The following is a 21109-nucleotide window of genomic DNA, read 5'->3' on the forward strand; positions in this document are numbered from 1 at the left end:
AAGGAGAGTCATGTTGCACATTCCCAAAGATTTGGAAATTGTGGCAATGTCTTACATATTTGATGCAATCGGATTCTATCGTGGTCCAATAATACCCTAAACATGTGATTTTCTTTGCCATCATGGGTCCACTCATGTGAAGGGCCACATTCTCCATCATGGACTTCTTCCATCACTTTCTGTGCCTGTGAATGATCAAGGCAGCGTAGGATTACACCAAGAGATGTTCTTTCGAATAGTTCTCCATGCATGAGAATGTGTTGGGAAGCTAGCAAGCGGATAGCGCGTTGTCCCCTTTTGTCCATTTCTGGTGGATAGGTGCCATTGATCTTAAAATTTAGAATTGCTTGGAACCAAGGTTCCTCCGTAATTTCCTCTTCATCGGTGATTTGGTGCACATAAGCTGGCTCTGATCGTCGTTCGATGCATAAAGGCATTTCTACCATGCTATCCGGCATATTAATCAAAGATGCAAGTTTTGCAAGAGCATCTGCAAATTGATTATCTTCTCGAAGTAGATGTAGGTAGGTCACTTGATCGAAGAATTGGGCAACTTGGTCTATTCTGGCTTAATAAGGTGCTAAGCTTTCGCTTCGGATTTTCCAAGATCCCGTAATTTTATTGATGATCAAAGAGGAATCCCCATGTACTCGAAGATTCTTGATGCCTAAACTTACTGCCGCTTGCAATCCGATTAGACAGGCTTCGTATTCTGCAGCGTTATTTGTCACCTTGAAGTTGAGTTTGACAGAGATTGGTGTATGCTCGCCTTCAGGAGAAATGAGCAACACTCCTATTCCAAATCCTCTTAAATTCGATGCCCCATCAAAATAGAGGTCCCAGGAGTCTATATCCGTTTGGAGTATATCCTCATCCGGAAACGACCAGGTGTCTATCGTTTGTGTATCATTGATGGGATTTTCTGCGAAGAATTCGGCAACGGCGTTCCCCTTTATAACTTTCAGAGGTACATACTTGAGATCGAATTCTGAGAGCATCAAAGTCCATCTTTCTAAGCGTCCATTGAGAACGGGTTTCTCAAAGAGGTATTTGACAGGATCCATTTTGGAGATATTTTGGTAGAGTAGTTAAGCATGTAATGGTGTAGCTTCTTCGTTGCCCACACAAGAGCGAGGCATGTCTTTTCGAGTGGTGTGTATTTGCACTCGTACTCCAAGAACTTCTTACTAAGGTAGTAGATGGCTCTTTCTTCTTTTCCTACAGTTTTAGCTAGCATGGCGCCCATGGCCGTTTCAGTTACTGTGAGATATAACCAAGAGGTTTATCTCGTTGAGGAGGCATGAGCACTGGTGGTTTGGCTAGTATTTTCTTGATTCGGTCGAAAGCCTTCTGACAGTCATCATCCCACATGGTGTGATCTGTTTTCTTTAACTTCTTGAAGATAGGTTCGCAGATCATGGTGAGTTTCGATATGAATCGACTTATGTATTTCACTTTGCCTAGGAATCCTCTAACTTCTTTCTCCGTTTGAGGTTGTGGCATTTCGGTTAGAGCTTTGATCTTGGAAGGGTCTATTTCTATACTTCGTTGGCTAACAATGTATCCCAGGAGTTTGCCAGATGTCACTCCGAATGCGCATTTCTGAGGGTTGAGCCTCATGTTCTACTTCCGTAGCCTTGAGAAGAATTTGCGAAGGTTCGTAATGTGTCCCTCTCTTTCCTTGGACTTGACAATCATGTCATCTACGTATACCTCAACTTCTTTATGCATTATGTCATGTAAGAGCGTAGTTGCGGTGCGTTGGTATGTAGCTCCGGCGTTGATTAACCCAAATGGCATAACCGTGTAGCAATAGGTTCCTCATTGAGTGACGAAGGCGGTCTTATGCATGTCTTCTAAGCCCATCTTGATCTGGTTATATCCTGCGTATCCATCCATGAAGGATAGTAACGTGTGATCCGCCGTATTATCCACTAATATGTCGACGTGCGGTAGAGGAAAGTCATCCTTAGGACTCCCTTTGTTTAAGTCTCTAAAGTCAACACAAACACGGATTCTCCCATCCTTTTTGGGTACGGGTACTATGTTAGCTACCCAGTCTGAGTACTCGAAAACTTTGATGAACCCGGCTTTGAATTGTTTATCGACTTCTTCTTTGATCTTTATAGCCCATTCTGTCCTCATTCCACGAAGCTTCTGTTTTACGGGTTTGAAACCTGGTTTGATTGGGATTCTATGCTCTGCGATGTCCCTGTCGATCCTTGGCATATCTTTGTAGGACCAAGCAAAAACGTCTTTGAACTCGTGCATGAGGTCTATGAAATCCGCCCTTTCGGTGGGGCTCAAGGTTGTACCTATCCTAAGTTCTCGGGGTTCTAGTTTAGTTCCTACGTTGATGGGTTCAGTATTTTCTATCACTGGACCCCCTTCCCCCTCTTGTATTATTTATTTGGCCATGTAGGGAGGTATTTCGATTGAGTCTGGGTCTGGGTCATCCTCATCATTATCGTAAACAGAATTGCATTCAAGAGAACACGAAGAGTAAGCAGAACCTGATTTATTCATATTAAGATTTGAGAAAAGTTGAAACAAAGAAGCCATCTGATCTGTAGTCAGTGGCGGTAAAGGGACAGCGGTTAGGACATTTCCCGAACTACTGTTGCTATTTAACACTAAGCTAGGAGAATTGAGGGAAGTGGGAATGACGACAGGAGGAGACTCTCTAGAACTTCTCTAGACTCCGACTCTGACTCAAATGCATCGTCTTCTGGTTCTCCTTTGAACATCTCTCCTTCTCCAGTGGTGAGCTTGAAGAGTCTTCCTTGATTGTTTGTCCACTTGATTGATTTTCTCCATCCTTTCTGCTGATTGGTGTTGGTTTCTGTACCCAGTGTGGCAATGATCTCATCTATGATGCTTTCGGCGCTCTTGATTAAGGGAAGATCTTGGACGTAGACATCTTCCTCGCTATCTGTCCATATGCCATTGATCACCTCTTGTGTTGGGGAGATAAGATGTGAGCAATCCAAGGTAGATTCATCACTTGTAATCACTAAAATTCCAAGAGGATTCTGAGTGTTGTTAGGCTTACCTCGAGGTGGTATTGGTAGGCGACCGTTTTCAATCATATCTTAAAGTACATTTTTCAGTTTGTAGCATTTTTCTGTATCATGTCCCTTACCTCTATCGTATTCGCAGAACGAATTCTCATCGCAGAACTTGGATTTCTTTTCTGGTTCGGGTGTAGGGCCTATGGGTTGAAGTTTACCCAGCTTCATCATCCTTTTCAGAGCGTTGGAATATGTGTCCCCTAGATTTGTGAATTTCCTTGGAGGGGTACTCTTCTTAGATGGCTCGAGAAGGTTAACCTCATCAGTTTTGCTAGTAGAGCCGTAAGAATGACTTGTTGAGCCTTGATATCCACGACCTATCGTTTTGGACAAGAGCCCTTTATGGATGTCATCTTCGATCCTCGTCCCTAGTACGGTCAAATATTTGAAGGTCTAGATGTTTTGATACCTCAAATGATTTGCATAGATGGGTTTTAGGTTGTCCACGAATTTCTCCACAAGGGTAGCTTCATCCGGACGTCCAACAAGTTGAGTACTAGTCTTCCTCCACCGACTTAGGAAGTCGGTGAAACCTTCTTTGTCATTTTGGGCAAGAACCTCTAAAGTGCGCATGTTGACTTGGATTTCAGCATTATCCGCATATTGTTTAGCAAACTCGATTGCGGCATCATCCCATGTAGAGATTTTCTTGTGCTCTAGTGAATAGAACCATTGTTTTGGGATGGTGTCAAGAGATGAAGGAAAGATCCTTAAGAACATCTCGGGTTTAATGCCTTTGATAGACATGTAATCCTTGAAAGCACGGATATGGTTCAAAGGGTTTTCGCGCCCCTTGAATTTAGGGATATCCGTCATGTTGAAGTTGGTTGGCAACTTGGAACTCACGGCCTCATATTTTGCGATTGTTTTCCCTATAAATGTCATCCCCCTTGAGATACATCAATTGCTCCTCCAAGTAATGGAGTCGTTTCTCAGCTGCAGTCTTACCTATGGGAAGGTTTTCGTCCCCGAAGTTGTTCACAAATTCATCAGACACTTCACTTTCTCGAGGAGGCATCCTCGTTTCCACAGCATATATTCGGCCCTCAATGGTGTCAAGGCGATCATACACTTGGTCTTGAGTAACTTGGAGACGAGTTAGTGCGGCTAGGATTTGATCATTATCATTCTGGAGTTGGTTGAAGTTCACGTCGCTTGTTTCAGGCATCTTGAAAACTGGATAAGAGATCGACGACGAATCAAAACACGATCGACCATTCTAGCACACTTACTCGAAAAGAAATGTTTTGACTCGTAAGTGGGAGTGTGCCATCTGTGTCAATTGAGTTTTGAGGAAATGACAAAGTTTGAAAAAATGTTGGTCCCAGTCAACTTTAGAGTAGTTGTAGGAGTGGACTCGAAGTGCAGTTTTGAAATTGGTTTTAAGGCCCGAATTTTGACTCGACAATTGGACTGAGTTTCGGCTGATTTTGCGCTAATATTAGGCCCAAGTTTCGAAAACTTTTACATTTTAAAGAAGGATTTTGGAAAAAAAACGTCATGGTTTGTTTTAGAAATGGTGATCACATATGGTACAGACATTATACAAGCATTATAACGGGATGCTGAGTGCATTTAAAAGGGTTTTGGTTTAAAGGGTGGGTTGCCATACCGAACAATCAAACCCGAAGTCTGTGGAGAGGTTCGTACCAAACAAGAGTAAGGCCGATTCCTAGTCCATTTCCTCAAGTAGTGAAAGTCCTTGATACAAACAAGAGTAAGTACCATGGTATAGATGACGTCAATCGCTATCCGTCCTAGGGCCCAAATAAGAATTAGGACCGTTTAGACGGGACGATTGGTTGAATGGGTTGGGTTGGGCCTAGGAAGGCCGAAAGAAACGATCTAGGAAGACCGAGTTATGAAAACCGACAATTGTCTTGTACAAACTATTCCCTAACCTTGTTCAAGTCACCCTTTTGGCTACACGTAAGTCTATTATTCCCCAGCGGAGTCGCCAAACTGTGGACGCGGGCCACGGGGTGGGAACAAGCGTTTGCATTTGTGGAGTTGCCACCAATTTATTGTGGAAAATTGGAAACCGTTCGAATACCTCATGCCATGTCAAGACACAAAGTAGTGACATGAACACCAAGAACTCGTTACCCTTAGCATTCTATGTCTAGAATGACTCTCGTGGATGCCAATGAACACGGATGTTCACAGAGATTTGGAGTAAGGGGTGAGGGTACGTATTAGGAAGCTCTTTTGATCGAACACCTAATCCCGCCCGCCTCGATAGCGGCCTCTACTAATGATTAGCGAAATTGTCCATACTCGATATATTGTCGATTTATATGCATGCAATGCAACATCCATTAGATTAATCCTAGCATGTGAATTAATACTAAGTCGGTAAACACGTAATTTATCATACAATTGGGTCGAAGTTGGAATTAAGATTGATTACATGTGAAAACATACAATAATAAAGAAATACAATAAAGAAATAGAATAAATAAAATTACAATAATTACATTGGATTAAATGATTTATGTCGAACATACATATAAAACGGATAATTTGAGAAGGAATAAATGAATAAATTAACGAACAGGAATTAGGGTGATAATACGATTAATAGTTTATTAAATACATAAACTAATAAACTAGGTCAAAGCAACACAGGAGTTCAGGGACAGAAATCAGCCAGGAACAGGCGCAGCAGAGCTGCGTCCCTTGGAAGAGGCGCAGCGGTTGCTGCGTCCGTTCCTTGGCTCAGTTCTGGCTGTGAAGCCGGATTGCAAATCGTTAATATTCGTTGGTGATTTTAATGATTGATTAATAATATTTGACTCGGATAGAAGTGATTAACAGATTATTTACATGTGATTAAGGGTCATAAAAACAACAAACACGGATAAAACTAATTAAAACGAATATTTACAAGATACAAGGTTAATTAATTACAAATTAACAAACTAATCAAATTAATTAGACTAAACAAGTTATTACTGATGAATTAATGACGGTGACGATAAATAACAGATGAAAATATATCAACGACGAATTCCAGAGATTCAATATGGATGAATCGAACCTCTAAAATCCGAATTTGATTTTAATGACGAAAACCCGCAAATATGAATTACTTGGGATTTAAGTCAGGATTTAATGACGAATTAATTATTAATGATGTATTAATGATATGTCAGATTATTATACTTAAGTTATTATGTCAAAGAAACAACGAACGATTGAAAACGAAAGAAAAACAAACAAATTAACAAAAGACGAAGGAAGAAGAAAGGAAGCAGGAACTGCGGCAGCCTCACGAAGAGGCGCAGCAGAAAGGCTGCGTCCCTTCAAGAGAGGCGCGGCGATTCTTTGCGTCCTTTCTCGATGGTTGTCCTCTGATAATCCGTAAAAAAGGCTTAAACACGGTTTTAGAAATCAGCTTTAAGAGCACTTTCGACATAAATCTTACAATATGATTACAATAATAAAGAACAATAATTAAAAGAAGGATTATACACCCTCAGACTTACATGTTTGACGAAACGAGATGAACTACGTATACGTTTAGTGATGCTCGACTCGAATGTAGACGAAAGTGCCCTCGTAAGAGGAAATTAAACAGATTGATTAAAGTTGATTATGGTGGAGTTGGTCAAATTGGTAGGTCATGCAAAACGAGGCTGGTACTCAGAAAGATACGAGCTTACGTGGTCGAATGTTCAAGCACGTAGACACCAAAAAGTAAGAACGTGGTCTAGAATGCAAAGGGAGAAGAGAGGGGCGGACACTCGCGTGAGAAATATGTGAGACCGAAGGTCTCTATTTATACTAATCACACGGAGGAGATTAGGGTTTTCGGAGAAACTTTGGAAGTGAATCTCGAAAGATACGAAAAATACGCAGAAGAGGACTTGGAAAGAGGCGCAACAGGCACTGCGTCTCTTGGAAGAGGCGCAGCACTTGCTGCGTCCTTTCCCAAGTGGTTTCCTCCTGCGAAAGAAAGATTTCCGTGTTTTGGTTATAGAATAACGGATTAATCTTGTTTTCCTTAATATTTTGTGTGAATATTACGGGGAATTCTTTACCAAAGATTAAAACATTGCGAAAACATGGAATAGAAATATCCGGAACATTCCAGAACATTCTGGCTCGGTTTTAGAAAATGAAGACGGTTTTTGACCCAGACTCCAAATGTACTCTAATTACTGCCAAAACGACCGTATCGGCACGTAGATGACAGTTAAGAGGTAGACACAAGTGTTTGAGCGATCACTTGACGATAAACTTACGAACTGTCACAAATCGTTCCGCGTACCAAACATGCGGCCCAATCATCACCGGGTGGTTTGCGGGAGGTGCAGAAATGAGGTTTCTACAGTGTTCTGATGCTCTCTTCAGATTCTAATTCATATCCAAGTGGTGGTTGTCCTATTCCTGCTTCCATGAAGAAGCCTCTGCCTCTACCTCTTCCTCTGGGAGGTGGTTGTCTTCTTGGATCATGGTTTGGGAACCTCTCCATCACTACATGAACATCATTGAGTAGTGTGTCTACATTTCCTGCAAGAGTTTTTATTCTGGTTTCAATACCAGCAAGTCTCTCTTCACTCATGGTTGTTTTTGTGTTTTTGTTGTAGGTAGGGATAATGAACTCACAATTTCTCTCAACCCATGACTAACACAAAGGTGGAATTGTGTTAAACTTTGCTCTGATACCAAATTGCAGTGTCAAACCCCAGGTCTGACACAAAGACTCAATCTTTACTTAAAAAAGAGTTCCCTGAATTCTTTCAGGGAATGCAACAGACTTCAGGTTTGGGTTAAAAATACCAAATGGCCTGCCAAAATCATGAAATTTGGTGACAAGCTAGTTAAATGAGTAAACTAACTCTGATTAAAATTTCAGGAAATTTGAAGCACTTTAAGTAATTTTGATAAATTAATTAATGTTGCCTGACAGAAGAAAATCTGACAAATTGACACAGGATTGATGTTGAGACTGAACAAGGAACAAGGGATATAATTATCAACTCAAATCCCATATAATACTCACAGGGAAGCAAGCTAACAATTTGGACAACTTAAACTAGAAATTATCACAGCCAAGCACAGATAAAAACCAACTCAAGTTAATAACAAGACCAAACAACCCACAGTCTGAGCACAGGATTGAATGAACCTCACTAACAGACTTTGTTCAACACCTACAGTCTAAGCACAAGATGTTAACAGGCCTGACTCTTAACTACAGACTAAGCATAAGTTATAGATATTTAAAATTGAGAGAAAACTCAGGTTTAATATTCATCAAAAAGCTGCCTCAATGCAGTTGGAGGAGAGGTCCTTATATAGGCCTTCATCTTGGAAATCTGTTACAAATGTCAACCTAGAAATCTCATTCAAGGACCAGGATTAGTTCTTAGGACATAAATAAAGTACTGGAAATATTTTACAATGTTGACAAAATGATTTAAAGAAAACTCCAATAAAACAACAGAAAGTCTGCACTGATGGTGACATGCTGCTTCCTAGGCTGCTGTGTTGATTTGGCTGGGAGCATAAGGACGAAATGGGTGAAGTTGGGCCTTGACTTTGGCTCTTAGGTGATATCTGAATTATAGAGAGAGAAGCAAAAGCATCCCAGCAACAGCTCCTTCCTTGTTTAGCCAGAAATGGCAATATGCTTTATGCTTTATGCCCCTTTCAGTAGCTTGATTTTCTCTTGATTACAGTGTGAATTTGGCCTGGCTCCTTAGGACTTTTCTGAGCTTAGTTGATCAAGGTTTCAGCTAGCCAAGGTGGCAGCTGGTGGTTGAGCTTCAACTGGTACATGTGACCTCCAAAAGCAGGCCTAACAGGGGTTGTTAACAGGGTAGTGTGACTGGGATTATTGACTGCTGCCTGATCAGTGTTGCCATGGTCCCTGGCTCCCGCTGCAGGAGTTATACAAGAGAATACCACAAGGTGTCATTTTGCTTTGCCTTAAATCATTCAAAAGCGAAGAAAGTTATGGAAGAAGTCCATGATGGAGAATGTGGTCCTCATATGAGTGGACCAATGATGGCAAAGAAAATCATGCGCCAGGCTACTATTGGACGACGATGGAAACGGATTGCATCAAATATGTAAGGCATTGCCACAATTGACAGATCTTCGGGAATGTGTAGCACGTCCAACCATCTCTATTATACACGATGATATCTCCTTGGCCATTTTCTACTTGGGGAATCGATATCATCGGGAAGATCATTCCAGTAGGAACGGGAGGTCATTGTTTCCTTTTAGCGGCCATCGCTTACTTCACAAAATGGGTAGAAGCAGCATCCTATGCTGCTCTAACATCCAAACATGTGGCTAAGTTCATATAAACCAATATCATCTGTCGATATGGGTGTCTACATAAGATAATTAATGACAACGGGTCTCATTTACGGGCTGAAGTTGAACACTTGCTGGCCATGTATAAAATTAAGCATCATCACTCTTCACCTAATCGACCTCAGACTAACGGTGAGGTGGAAGCAATGAACAAAAATGTCGTCATGATCCGCAATAAAATGATAGACAACTATCGTGACTGGCCTAGCAAGATACCCTTTGCATTATAGGGATATCGAACCTCAGTCAGGACACCCACTGGGGCTACTCCTTTCTATTTAACATATGACATGGAAGCCGTACAACCAGTATAACTAAAGATCCCGTATCTGCGCGTTCTACTCGAAAGCCAAATCCCAGAAGCGGATGGAATAGGGATAGATATGAAGAACTCGTCCTCTTGGACGAACGAAGATTTTGTGCTTTGCATAATGTTCAGACATATCAAGCACGAATTAGAAGAGCCTTCAATAAGAAAGTCAAGCCTCGAAACATCAAAGAGGGAGATCTAGTGCTTAAATCCGTCCAAGCTCTCCTGGTAATCGACCCAAGGGGAAAATTTAAGCCTAATTGGGCCGGGCCTTACCTAGTCAAATCCATACTCCCAGGGGGCGCAGTTAGAAATACAGACCTAGATGGGAATGAGTTTTCAAATACGACTAATCTAGACCAACTTAAAATATATTATCCTTAGAATAGACCTTAGAAACGCGCTACGCAGGATCCACGTGCCGCTCCCCCGACACGTTATACATGGCCCCGGCCGACTTCGAAATACGTGTCACCTCGCTCTTGCGTTTTGAATTTTTTTTGCTTTATCATCTCTATCATCGAATAACTTAATTCCATTTTCAAGAGTAAGTAAAGCACCATGCTTATTCCTTGCGTTCATTAGAAGCTCTTGCTTCGAACGTTTATTCCTTTACATTTTCTATTTCGAACTACGTTCTGGGTTTGATTTCATTTTTAACAATGAATACGTAGGCAATCCTTCACAGGATACAACCCGATCTATTTTTAATCCAATAAATATAAATAGAAGAACATTTGCTTTGGCACTTGAAATTCTATAGAATAAATAATGGAATTGATTTAATGTTTCTAACTAAAATAACCATTTTATTCATTATGATAATACGCCAAATAATACATTAACTAATAAATGCCGAATTAAATGCTAGGCTAGGATTCTAAAAACCCTGATGTTTTTTACAACAATAATAATCACAAATAATAATAATAATAAAGACTTAGTGATGACCGGTTCTAGTCGTCATTCTCGGTACCAAAAACTATTTATAAATTACCCAATTAAGTAGTATAATCGAGGTTGAATCCACAAGGATGGCGGGGGTGTATACTGAGTTGGTTTAAGTCCTATTTTAGTCAAACAAGAATAAGGTTGGTTGATTATAAACTAAGATGCAATCTACGATAAATGACTAAACTAAATGAAATCCTTTTCTACTCAAATGAATGAAAGCTAAGGTCTTTGGGTTCACTTGGGTAAGTCGGGGAAGAGAAGATTGTTAACAAGAGATGGGTAATGATAAAGGCCTATGATTGATCATAATTTCTTAGTCAATTAGAGCTAACCAACAAGCATTTACTTTGTTAAAAAAAACTCGTCTCGACCATGCCATATAGGCCTTCCATTGGCTTTCGACCTAGGATAGAATAAACATGATAATGAAAGACTCAAACTTTCATTTAAGCAATCCATCAAATATTTTATAGGCATGGGAGTTGTTAGGGATAAAAAATTAATTTTATCACCTGTGACGTGGCACTTTTTTACTGGAAGAAAGTATTGCATGAGGATGGCGACATGGCATACGATTATTGGAAGATGGAAAGAAAAGGGGATTGATGATGTGGCACAAAGAGGACCGTGGGATTGAAAAGTAAACAAACACAAAATTTATGAGCTAAAAGCACACGTGCAACATAAGGCCACCAACCAAGTCAATCAACAAACTCCTATTCTCATGGGAGTTGACCAAGTATCTAGGAGCAGAAGCAGGGGGCAGTTCCATAACCCTAAAATCTGGTTCTGGCAGCTATTTAAACAAGAGAAGAGCAACATACCAGCGGCATTCGAAAAAGATCTCAAGCAACATAACACTCCTAAAAATCCCGTCTATACTTAGTAATACTCCACTACAAAAATAATCTTGTACTTCCTTACTTACGCATTTATCCTCGATTATAGTGAAAAGTTGGAGGGATTCCGACTCCCCCCGCGGTTGTTCCCACACCGGGTTTTCCGCGTCAATAAAAATCCTCCGTGTCATTCTGTCGTTCGTCTTTATTTCGTTTTTCCTATCGTTGCATTTGAATCATAATTGGCATTAAGAATAATCACTATCACTCGCATAATTAATTCATAAACCGGTTAATTTTTACCAAAACAGTTTGGCGCCCATCGTGGGGCATAGTGATCATTTTCTATAGCCAAACCTCGCAAAGCCGAACCAGCCGTCACAATGTCTGGAACCAGCCAGAATCCCTCCAGCAGCCAGAGCATGTCAGCCCTATCTTCTGGACCAGGACTTACTTTTGCATCCGCAGGATCAGTCAGTGCGTCTCCAGCGTCCAGTTAGACGATCCCCATCAGCATGTCCACCAGAGCCATGCCCCAGCCTCAGAAGACACCACAGATCCCAAAGGCAGCAGGTGCACCTAGTTTGTCCAGATCCAGCAGGGAAAGCAGCCCCAGAAGAGGAGAAGCTGCATCCAGAACCCCGACCCAGGAGGGATCAGGTGCATAAGTTCTCAGAAGCAGAGGATCCCCAGTGCTTGACCCGATGCAGGTGATGATCCAGGGGATGGATGTTCTGCGTCAGGCCGTTGAATGTCTGAGGAGAGACAACCAGAACCTGATGGCTCAGATTGTGACAGCAGTCCAGACCAAGCCAACATCAGCACCAGAAGCCGGGACCCGAGCCAGCGGTGGAGGATCGAGTCGATCAATTCCGTCAGAACTAGTCACCAGACTGGACCTAGCGGGAGTAACACAAAACGAACCCATCGAGCCCAGAGGATTGGGATGCCTATTATTTGATAATCCACCCAGTCTGCAGCAGACAACATGTAATGCTTTGTTTAGCACCCCATCAGGATCTGACCTTCCACCCTTTTCAGGTATCCCTGCACACCAGACATCAGGATGGCAACCTGACCTGTCGTCAACGCAGCAATTCCATCCTGAAACCAGTTCACCAGTGGAGCCTGGATCGAAGGACTACAACAGACACCAGGATGACAGCCTGGATCCATAATGAGTGCAACACCAATAACCAGTCATCCAGCACCAGGCCAATTTTCTGGAGTGCCCTGGCTAGGAGGTACACCTGTTGGTTCCATTCCGCATGTTTCTAACCCTCTTGCAGGAGCAGGTAACTCGCTGGAACAGCAATACCAGGAGCTGAGGGAGCTGATGTATAGGATACCAGGCGTAGCCCGTCCGTTGGAGAAAGCAGCCAGAGACAGCTACGCATACTCACCTTTTGTGGATGACATAGCTCTAATCGGTGTCCCTAAAGGATGCGTGCCTCCAGCCATGACGCTCTATCATGGAACCACAGATCCACTTGACCATATCAACCACTACAAGCAAAAAATGATGGTAATAACCGCAACTGGATCTCTAAAGGAAGCTTGTATGTGCAAGGGATTCAGATCAATCCTGTCAGGAGCAGCCCTGCAGTGATTCGTCGGCCTGCCGAACAAGAGCATATCAAGCTTCGCCGACCTAGTCAATGCCTTCAACCAGCAGTTCGCCAGCAGCAGAAAGCCGGAGAAGCAAACCAGCAACCTCTACCGGATAGTGCAAGGGTTCGAGGAGTCCACCCGTGATTACTTGAATAGGTTCAACAAGGAGAAGGTGGCTATCCCAAGATGTGATATAGCAACCGCTATACAAGCCTTCCGTCGAGGACTGCACCAGGATTCAGATCTTTACAAGGATCTGACGAAGCACCCTTGCACCACCTTTGAGGAAGTACAGACAAAGGCAATTGCTTTCATGAGATTGGAGGAAGACTCCTGATCGAGTCCATTTCGATTCACAAATTAAGCATATGTGGTCGTTGGTCAATGGTCGATACAAAACACAATTTATACTTCACAAACAACTCTACAATTAGTAAAGAGGCAAGTAAAGGTCGAATCCCAAGGGACGGGTATTGAAATGAAGATTCTATTGTAACTAGTGGTGTCTAGGGGTGTCACAAATTGGGTTGATGTAGAAGGTTACTAAACTAAGATATCAATGAAAATAAACTAACAAGGTAAATAAAATAAGGGTGTAAACAATTGATTAAAAGCACTAGGGTGTCATGGGTTCATAGGGGAATCATGGGATATGATCATACAAACATGTTCTCAAATTATAAGCAAGCAATTATTGTTGTGATGGATTGAGTAAGGTTATATCTTACAATCCTAGGAAAGTTTGGGTCCCGGAGCCGAATCGATTAGATTGTACAACACCTACAAGTCGACTTAATCTTTCCTACTTAACACATGCATGGTCTAACAAGACTCGAGTTGGGTTATGTCTTACAAGTCAAGTTGAAAGGATAGAAGATGATAGTAAATGCAAGGATTCATAGGCTTAGCATTTCATCAAATATAACATGTGCATGTATTAAGATCAAAACAAGCAAGCAAATAAGATATGAAAGCATATTAATTTAAGTATGAATCATTCCCCATGTTGGTTTCCCCTAATCACCCATTAAACCCTAGCTAAGAGACTACTCACTCATTATCATATTGATCATGCTAGAAAGGTTGTCAATCATACTAACATAATGAAACATGATGAATAAATGAAAGTAATTAGCAATAATTAAAAAAGGGATTAAGAGATTATACCTACTAATGATTCCAATAATAAAGCAAGAATAATAGAAGTACTTGAATCCTAGATTGAGAGGTTGTCAATCTCCCAATAATAACCCAAATAATCTTCAATTACCCAAAATAAAGTAAGAACAAGAGAGAGATTAAAGAACTAAAACTTGGATTAAAACTTGATTAATATTTGATTACAATATTGAAGAGAGATTTGATTAATATTAACTACACTAATTATTGATAAGATGAACATGCTCCTCTAATTAGACTAATGGGGTATTTATAGTGAAAATTAGGGAGGATGCATTAGGGTTAACTAAGGGCTAAACTAGTAATTACACTTTTTAAGTTGAGCAAGGAGACTCGGGATTCTCCGAGAGAAGGGCTTCTCTTATCGTTGCTAGAAGAATGAAAACGTCTTTGTCTTTGAAATCCGTGCGGATGGGAGTCGGGACGGCCGGATCTGGGTGAGGAATCCGAGCGGATTCTTGGGCAAGACGCTCGGATTGGCGAGGGGGAATCCGAGCGGATTCCTTTGAGGGACGCTCGGATTGGGCTTGGACGGACGGATTGTGTACAATCCGTTCGGATTGTCTAGCAGCATCTTTTCTTCTTCTTTTCTTCATGAATTCCTTGGGGACTCAAGGATCCTTTTCTCAACATTGCTCTTCTACTATGCTATGTACAAAGGCCTTCTAGTCTTGTCTCTCCTTGATGCTTGGTCATTGAATATGATCAATTTAGCTTTGTTTTGCCATGAAAATGCAAGATTCTTACTCCTTTCCTACCAAGGGATCAAAATCTCAAAGAATATGCAAAACAAAGAACTATAGATAAGAAATGACCCAAATAGGCACTAAAAAGCATGAAAACAATGGTAATTCGGGGGCTAAATATGCGCCAATTATGGTCACATCAAATATCCCCAAACCGAACCTTTGCTCGTCCCGAGTAAAGAGGTGACAAAGACTAGGACCAATACTAACCTAACCTAATAATAATAGCCGATATGAGACAATTAGCGGGTCTCACTCCGCCCTTCAACTCACAACAAGACAACCATGAGGTAGGATGCCTTCTTGCAAGGCAAGGTGGGTCTTGCCAAAATGGCGACACATCCAAACATTAAAGCACACAAAATCAAGTAATGGATGCATCTACAAAAGAATAGCCACTTTCCTCATCTAAGTGGCGGAAATTATCTACAAGGGAAGCAATTCAAGGGTACACAATCCTTCATAGATGCAATTTGTTCAAACTACTAAGCCTAGAAGGATACCAATAAATCACCTCCAAAATGTGTCAAGCTAGGGTACCTTTGTCCTCAATCGTTAAATGCTTTTGTCAAGAGTAGACTCCCTATGGTGTTAGAAACACTGGAGGATCGCGGAATTCCCCCTCTTGCCTAGACAAGAAGAAGGGTCGTCCCCTCTCTACCATGCACAAAAATGGATACGATGGATAAAGGGATCAATAGATATTTGAGTTTCACTTTGGGAGTTTGCTTTCATTTTTGTTTTCCCCCCAATTTCATTGGCATTTGACCTTTGAGAACACTTTCTTTGCCATTTCTTTTGATTTTTGGCATTTCAATACTTGACAACTTTTTGAATTTCTTTTTTGAACATTTTCAAAGTCACCCCAATTAGTAACGAGGGTGCCTTGTATTTGAAGCTTTAGGAGTTATATTTTTGCTCCTCTTTTCTTTTGATGCATTTTTGCCAACTTTTCTTTTCTTTTCATTTCTTTGAACTCAAATTGATTTCTTTTTGTTTTGTGCCCATTCCCTTTGATGACAAAAATGTGGTAGAACATGGATGAATGATAGAAGTATGCATGGTTTCAAGGGTCACCTTGGAATAAACGGTAGCCAAGGAGTTATCACACCACAAGGTACTCTTGACTCGGCTTTAAACCATGGGTCAAAGGATACTAGTATGACACATCCTAGGGTGTTTTACAAGTAGTCTAACAAGCAAAGTCTTAAGAATAAAAAGCATCTACTAGGGCCTATATACACTTGTCAAGCTTTCCAAGTAGACGGTTTCGCAAAATTTTTCTAACATGCAACTACATGCCATGATGCAACTAGCATATATACAACCTAATGCAAATGATTCTACCAACTAGTATGCCATATAAACTAAATGCAAGTCCTAAGTTCACATTGTTTTACCGCATCAATCAAAATAAAGCCACATAGTCATTTACATAAAGAGGAAAAAGGAGATTGGAAAGATCATACCATGCGGTCTTCAATATCCTCATGTCTCGGATGTGGCGTAGTCAATCAAAGTGAACAAGGATAAACAAACACAATATATACAAGACAATATATACAAAGGAAATGAACTTGTTTTTGGATTTTCAATTTTTCAAATTTTTATGATTTTTGAAATTTTTCAATTTTTATGGTTTTTGAATAAAAGTTAAGTGTTAGAATTCTCATCCCCACACTAATATGGGCATTGTCCTCAATGGCCAAAATGATGGAAATTATGCAAAAATGATGCATGATTTCTATACTAAATGCAATTCTACACTAAGCTATACTACATGATGCATGGTTTTTGTTATGACGGAGAGGATAATTTAGATTACCTCCAGTTGTGTATGCATTAACTTCCCCAAACCAAATAAGACACTATTGCTAATGTCAAAGCATGGGTATAGTTCATGCACACACTATGCTATGCATGAAACTAGATTGTCATTTTGGATTTTCAAAAATGGGAACAATAAAGAACACCTCAATGGTACCGAGGTGTGAGTCCTTTGGTGTTGCTAGGACTAAACCCAACAATGATCAAAATGAGATAAAATACAAAGAGATATAGACAAACCATGGGAGTGTAGGAGTCTCCAAGGCTAGTCTTCCATCATGCTATTATCATCACCACTTCCCTCATGAGAAGTGGTCACATTGCCACTTTCCTTATCACTTTCTTCCTTGCTTTCTTCACCATCATCTTCCTCATCATTATCTTCACCATCTCTTTCTTCATCTCCACTTGCTTCTTCCTCAATATTATCATCAAATTCCTCATCATTTCCAACAACCTCATTGTCTTCCACCACGTCCCTTGATGCACCCGGAAATAAGGCTTCTCTATCCGCCCAACTAGGCAAAGGACAAGATGGATCAAGGAGTCCTTGCCTAGCTAGATGTAAGAGGGGAGGATATTGAGCCAAATATGCATTCTTCCGATCTTCATAAGCTTGCTTGTGCATGGCTTGCATAAGAAGAGTGACATAGTCTTTTCCAATTTCAACTCCTTGCGGTTTGAACTCTTCATACACAAAGGGGTAAGGCGGTATAACAATGGAAGAGGAGGGAGTTTCATGATCACCCTTTTGTTGTTGAATGATGTACTCGGCTTCTTCGGATAGGGGAAGTAAATAGTTGGTCCGGTGGACACTAAGACGGCAAATCTTTGCGGGTAGAGTGAATGATCGAGCCTCACTAGTAAGCCACCCATACTTGGTGTCAAGGGGATTGTGAGCAACCCACTTAAACTTGTTAATCAAGATGGACATATCAATAAGATGGCCACCATCCTTAGCCTTGTACTTGCTATCCTTATTGAAATTAGGATCAAAGTGCTTGGCTAGGACCGTGACAAGGCCGCCATTAACAATAACGGTTTGACCCTTCTTCCCACTATCTACATGGAGCCATCTATCAACCAATAGCCTCAAAGAATTGTAAGGCTTGGTGTGAATTCTTCCAATATTCAAAGTTGATTCAAGGAGAATAAAATCGAGTCCCGTGAAATGATTGGTGTCTTTCCTAGCAATTATGGTATTTCCCACAACTTTGTGCCATATTCTTATGCCCGGATGATGGACCAAAAGAGCACGACAAGCTTTAAAATCTTCAAATTTCTTCCCGGAGATTGCCTCCCAAAGAGGCTCGGGATCATACTTCCCATATTGCTTATAAAATTTATGTTCATCGCTAAGACCCAAAATTTCACCCAATTCCGGAAAGGTAATGCGTCTACTAGTGTTAGCTAGACGAAACTCAATATTTTCCCTATTCTCAACTTTTGTCACTTTTAAAGAACTTAAGAATTCCAAGACAAGGGAGGGGTATGTTACTTCCTTCATTTCAAACAATTTCTTCAAACCCATGGCATTGAAAAAGACTCTTGTTTGTTCAAGAACACCCAACTTCTCTAAAGCATCTTGACATATGAATTTGGTGGATTGAATTTGTTTCATAGCAAACTTGACAAATGTATTTCTATGGGAATCGGAAATGAATGTTACCTCCGGATAATGCAAGAGTTGATTAATTACCGGAGTAGAGGGTGATGCTTCCATAGGAATTTGTTGTTGTTGTTGCACTACCAAGTTTGGTGTTGATACCACCATTGCCAAAGCTTTCTTTGCTTGTAGAGCTTTTTGCCTTTGAGAGAGAGCCTTTGCTTTTGGTGCCTTTGTTGCTCCCTTTGTTCTTGCCATTTGATGAACTAACCAAGTAAAGAGTCAAAAATCTTCAATTTGTAGAATGCCCAAATCGATTTGAAGGTGAAAGGCTTTGCCTTTATAGAAACAAAAATTGATTCAAAGGTTGAAGAATTTGCTCTTGGTTTTGATTGTTAATGAAGATGGAGTGATTGATTTGTTGTTTGAAAGATGGTTTGATTTGATTTTGGTGAGTTTTGTTGAGGGTTTTTGTTTTTGAGATGGAGAGGATGAGGGTTTTAATGTTATGGGTAGTGTTTATGAATGAATGAATGAATGAATGAAGGTGGGGTGGGTATTTAAAGAACTCGACAATTTTAGGACGCAGGGACAATCCGTGCGGATTGGGCGCAATCCGTGCGGATTCTACAGATTCAAAATTTTCAAAATCCCGCCTAAAGACGGGCGGATTCTGGGGAATCCGCTCGGATTCTGGGGAATCCGCTCGGATTCTTCTGAGATGAGACGGGCGGATTTCGTGCAGGACGGACGGATTCTTGTCCAGAGATTTTTCTTTGTTTTTCTTCAGCTTCAAGACGGGCGGATTGTTCACAAGACGGACGGATTCTGTGAGACGGGCGTCTTTCCAGTAATCCGCTCGGATTCTTCAACAGTCAAGAATTTTTGCAATTTCAGCTCAGCCCAAGACGGGCGTCTTCTCAAGCAGACGCTCGGATTTGCGCAGACGGGCGGATTCTCAAGAATCCGCTCGGATTGGTCCTTGTGTACACGGATTGATTCCATTCGTGCACCAACGCATTCTCTTATCATTCTTTCTTTCTTTCTTTCAAATCTTGTGTTCTTCATTGTGGGGGCACTACTAAGGCATGAATAGCCTAGGCAATTGCCATCCCCACACTAAGGTAAAGCACTACACATCAATTAAAATCATTAGTCCCTCCCTCACTTCTCTCTTACATGACAATTATTTTGATCAAAGTAAAAATAAATCCAAAAATGACAAAAATGCAATACAAAAATTGAAAAGTAAGGTAGGGAGTTAGAAATATTTACAAGTGGTGGTTTAGGGAGGACTCCACCAAACTCTCATTCTTGATGAGATGTCAAGGGGGCATGTTCAAGGTGTTGTTGATGTTGCTCAACACCTTGAAGAAGTAATCAAAAGCTTGTTCATTGTTATGGTAGAGGTCCTCAATAGACCGTGGCCCTTATTGTTGATCATGATCGATGGCATGCCCAATGTAGGGATTAAAGATCCCTTCAAATTCGTCGTCCCAAAGACCACAAACTTCATTGAGTTGATCATTGAAAATCTCTTGCTTAGATGGAGACAACTCTCCCAATTTCTTTTCTTGGCCAATGAGGCCATCATCTTCTTCCTTGGTTGATTTTGATGAGCTTTGCAAGCTCTCCTTGTCACAATTCACTTGCTCTTTGAATGGAGCATCTTCAACTTTCTTCCTCCATTGGAGTTCCGATTTCTTCCTTTCATCCTTCCGGCTATAATGATCAATCATGAAACATGGCTCATGCAAACGAGGAGCTCTCATGGTTTTGTCAAGATTAAAAGTTATGCTTTCATCTCCCACTTCTAGAGTGAGCTCTCCATGTTTCACATCAATCACCGCACCCGCGGTGTGTAGGAAAGGTCTTCCTAAGATGATTGGAATGTTGGAATCTTCCTCCATATCAACAATGACAAAGTCCACCGGGATGAAAAACTTCCCAATTCGCACGGGGACATCTTCCCATACCCCTAATGGTGTCTTCGTCGATCTATCGGCCATTTGAAGAGTGATATTGGTGCATTTAAGCTCTCCCATTCCCAACCTTTTACTTACCGAGTACGGCATGACACTCACACTAGCCCCTAGATCACATAAGGCTTTGTTGATCGTTGTGTCGCCAATGGTACACGGTATTGAGAAGCTTCCCGGATCCTTTAACTTTGGAGGTGAACTCCCTTGAAGTATTGCACTACTCACCTTAGTGAAGGCGATAGTCTCAAGTTTCCGGATCGACTTCTTCTTTGTGAGGATATCTTTCATGTACTTTGCACAGGCCGGAACGTGATTGATTAATTCCGTGAAAGGAATTGAGACTTCTAAGTTCTTCACAATCTCCATGAACTTCCCAAGTTGATCATCAAATTTAGGCTTGGCTTGACGACTTGGAAAAGGAAGTCTAATCACAATGGGCTCCTTTTCTTTGGCTTTGTCTTCATTTTTCTTTGAACTTTCTTCTTTTGATGATTCCCCTTCTTGCACCACAACTTCATTCTCACTAGCTCTCAGCACTTCATCCTCAACTTGCTTCTTCGGTGCTTCATACCTTGTACCACTCCTCAAGTGAATGGCACTAACCGTTTCATGTCTAGGGGGATTACTTTGTGGTGGTAATTGCCCCTTTTG

Source organism: Silene latifolia, chromosome X, assembly GCF_048544455.1.
Source record: "Silene latifolia isolate original U9 population chromosome X, ASM4854445v1, whole genome shotgun sequence".
Classification (NCBI taxonomy): Eukaryota; Viridiplantae; Streptophyta; class Magnoliopsida; order Caryophyllales; family Caryophyllaceae; genus Silene; species Silene latifolia.